Raw genomic sequence first — 4,570 nt, forward strand, 5'->3', positions numbered from 1 at the left:
TCCCTACACATGTGTGCCAATTCTTTAGTTCTAGTTTACAAAAATAGCCCAAGTAATGGACAGTTAGGACATTCAACAGTTTAGTAAATAGTTATCATAATAAACCATTTAGTTATAGCAAAGAAATAAAGAACACTGCTATAATGTTTGTATCCTTTATATTTACAAAATCTAACTAACTTTTATTATATATCGTTATGTAGCACACTCATACTAAGAATGTTAATTCAATCTTTCAATCTTAGAGTTTTGGACACCTTCTAACTCCAAATATTCTACAAAAGAAAAACAAGTACATTGGATATTTAAATGCATTTTCTTTGTCTTTTTCTGTTTTAGAAAATTGTTAAGATAGTATTAATGACAGGAAGAAAAATAAAAAGATAATAAATTGACCATGTTGTTGTTGGGTGCCATCGAGTCGATTCCAACTCATAGTGACCCTGTATAAGGTTTCTGAGGCTCTAAATCTCTATATGGGAGAAAGATGAGGCTTTCTACTCCCGTAAAGATTTACACCCTCGGAAACCCTGTACAGGGTCGCTATGGGTCGGAACTGACTCGACGGCACTTAACAACAACAACAACAACAACAAATCTCTATATGAGCATAAATCCTCATCTCTCTCCTATGGAGCTGCTGGTGATTTCAAACAGCAGTACATGTAGTTAGCAGCTCAATGCTTAACCCACTACATCACGAGGGCTCCCAAATTTACTAGAAAACAGTAAAAATTAAAGAGCAAAAGCCACAGATTATATATTTTTTATTTCCCTAATACCTAGCAATATTATACTTTATAAATTATTTGTTATTACTCGAGAAAAATATTGATAGTTTATCCAGAGTATTTGTACAATGTAAGATGAATCCACTCTGTACTGCCACACATACAAACATGACCCTAATATATTTAAAAGAAGAATTCAATAAGCCAACCGAATGAAACCATTACAAATGTGAGTTATGCATGTGAAATTTCTCTCGGTGAGTTTCCCATCATTTTGATTCACCTGATGTTTGAACCTATAGATAGGGTCTTGAAGAAAATCCAACTTGGAGTGAAATTTAGGAGGGCAGAACGAACCAGACAAAACCCAGTGATGAGAGTTGTCACTAGATCTGCCTTAGGGGAAAATTGGCATGTTTTGCTTGGCTCTGGTCACAGGTGGAACATAATTTTGATGGCTTTATCTAAAACTCTCAGGAGCATTTTTTTTCCACATCACAGGAATCTGTTTCAAGTCAGGCTGACAGATGGATATACGATTTATAGAAATGTGGGAGCCCCTTAACTCAGGGCTGAAAGAGGCACACCATCAGTTTTCTTAGAACCAGAGATAAGAGGTCAGTAAGTTGTGATGAAGAACCCTTGTGATGTAGTTTTAAGTGTTCCACTGCTAATCAAAAGGTGAGAGGTTCAAACTCATCAGCCCCTCCAGTGTTTCATCCAGTTGTATAAAGGATCATTTGAGTCAGAAATGTCTCAACAGTACCTAACAATAGCAACAACAGAACAATACCTGGCATATCTTTGAATAAATATTTATTGAACTAATCAGGTTAGTTCAACAAATTGGCCTCAGGAAAAACTGAACTAAATGAAATCTGAAACCCTCCCAGACTTCCTTGAATATGCTTCTCCCCTTCTGACTTCTCCATAATTACTTTCTGCTATCCTGTTTCCAATAAAACCAAGGAGGTTCTAATATCTGTAAGGGTTTCAGATTTTTCCTGTAATTTTTCTGCCTATAGTTAGGGAAAGTTAAACTCAAGTCAGGGATGGATCCAGCTGCTGGATATTTATTGCTGGAAGTAACTGTTAAGAAATAATGAGGGTTTTTTCATAATCCGTCTCCCCCCCCTACCCCTTATTTTTTTGGCCTTAGATTCTACTCTGAACATATCTCTGAGAATGTCACATTTCCAGATCCTCAGCTCACAATTGCCTCTTAGTTTTGCCCTTAAACACTTGGTGGGGGCTGAGGGGGGGGTGGGGAGGGGAGTGCTGCTAAGACACAGTGACTCTTCCTCTTTTCTACAAACTGCCTTCCTTTCCACGACCTCAGACAACTCTACATTTTTAAGCACTTTTGACATAATTTTATTTTTAAATATGTGTGAAGATATTTTCTAATATGAACACTGTATTCATTCCCAACTTTCTGTATCCCTGGATCCATCCATGCATCTCTGGTATTTTTCTGTTAGTGATTATCAACTCCATGTTACAAATGAAATTGTTTTCACTATCGGTGTATCAAGTTGTTCCTTTAGACCTTCTAACAATAACTCTACCACTCTAGTAACTGCTTTGAAATAGTCATATCAGAAAGTCCTGTGTCCCAAGACAGAAAGGAGTGAGACACCCATACAATTTTGTCATTAAAGCCATCAGGAATCCTGCCCCAAATGTGTTTACTATTACATCTTTTCATCTTTCATGGTAGACAATCCGAGGATTTCCCACGTAACTGTGGAATCAAGACACATTTTGTAAGGGAAATTGTTTTACATTTAGTAAGAAGTAAAGGAGATTTGAGTTTCAAGGTTAAATCAGAACTGGAAACACATATGTACATGTTTTCTTAGCATCCTAAATGTATTCTGTAGGGTCCAGACAACTGTTTTATAAACTCAGGAATCTTTTCCTTTTCTTGATTTAATATGTAAGTCAAAGTCACCTCTGTTACGGTGAGTTTAAACCATAAAATTGGAACAGTCAAAGATAAATTATTACTTATTTTGTTGTTGTAGGTTCTTGGTGCCGTCAAGTCAGTTCTGATCCATAGCAACTCAGTGTACAACAGCTCAAAAAAAGCTCCTTCACCATCCTCACGTTTGTTGCTATGATTGAGCCCATGGTTGCCACTATGTGACTACATCTCATTGAAGGTATTCTTCTTTATGCTGACTTTCCACTTTACTAGGCATGATATTCTTCTAGTTTTGCTACTGCTAAGTGCCATCGAGTCAGTTCTGACTTATAGAGACCCTCTATAGGATTTCCAAGGAACCACTGGTGGGTTTGAGTTGCCATGCTTACAGTTAGCAATCCATTGCTTATCCTACAGCGTCACACCAGGAACCCCTCCTCCTTCTATTGATGTTGCTGGAAAGTGCCTTTGAGTTTGTTCCAACTCATAGTGAGCTAGTATAGGGTTTCTGAGTAGCAGCTGGTGAGTTTGAACCACCAACATTTGGTGATCCATCCAGTCCTTATCCTTCAGAGCCACACCAGGACCCCTTGTCCTTCTATTGTTGTTAAGTGTCATTGAGTTGTTTCCTACGTGTTGTGACCCTGTATAGGGTTTACAAGGAGCATCTGATGCTGATGGGTTTGAACCACCGACTTTGCAGTTAGCAGTCCTTCAGCACCACACCAGGATTCCATCCTTCTATTAGTAGCATTTAGATATAATGTTAAGAAGGGGCAGACGAGCATTAGTTGTTTTCATCACTCTTCCATGAGGGACTCCTATTCAAAATGCATTCCTACTTCAGAAAGAAGTATATATCAGCTCCTAGTAGACAAAAGAAATAAAACGTAAGAGGAAGTAAAAAAGTTTTGCTACTAAGATTCCAGTTCATACATGCTTGGGCTTATTCCAAACAAAATGCTTGTAGACATGTCTTTGCAAGCAGAAGAGGGCTGTAGACAAGTTCTCTCAGTAATACACATTCCTGGTTTTGTCAGGGTGCCTTTTAAAAATACATAAATAAAGGATACATTTTCAGTCATGGAGAAACTGATTTTGAGGTCAGGGCTAATATCAAATTTTAGCGAAACTCAAGTGGGCATCTTCACAAATCATTGAAGCTTTGCAATAATTTTGCAATAAGTTTACAGGGTGACAGTCACATAAAGGACTCCTGACCTGTCAGTGTAGGATCAGCAGTGAATTGTGAACCACAGGTCAACAGTTCAAACCAGCTGCTCCTTGGAAATCCTATACATGTCACTATGATTCAGGAGCAACTCTAGTGCACTTAACAAGTCATGTAAAACAACAGTTTTAAGATGGATCAAGCATTTTAAGGAAGTTCAAGAAGATTTCAAAGTGAACCAAGAGAACCTCAATTAATGAACAAACTGTGACTGAAGTACAAAAACAGATGAAACAAGACCATAGAATTACTGTTGTTTGAGTATCTAATAAAAAATGGATTATATATGGTTAGAAATTTTCAATTCTAAGTGAAAAATTTGGCCTCAGCAAGGTTTCAAATGGAAACATTGCCAGAAGATAAAAGAACTGATCTTTCCATCAGCCTATTAAGCAAGATAGAAGCTAATGAAGGTAATTTATAGAACAAAGTGTAACCAGTAACAAGTCTAGCATTTGTAATTAGGATACAGAGAGAGAGCTGTGACTTCTGAGGGGTCTGCTGGGCCAGTTAAATTCAAGGCAGAGAGGTCAGCTCAGAAGGTTAAGGCAACTTTCTTTTTTAATCCCTAAGAGAAGAGGTGACCCAACAGAATGCGGAAATCATCAGACAATCTCTTTGATATCTCAAGCGAGCAAAGTTTTGCTAAAGGTAATACAGAAATGGCTACAATCATACATT

Source organism: Chrysochloris asiatica, unplaced genomic scaffold, assembly GCF_000296735.1.
Source record: "Chrysochloris asiatica unplaced genomic scaffold, ChrAsi1.0 scaffold00068, whole genome shotgun sequence".
In the NCBI taxonomy this organism is placed as follows: Eukaryota; Metazoa; Chordata; class Mammalia; order Afrosoricida; family Chrysochloridae; genus Chrysochloris; species Chrysochloris asiatica.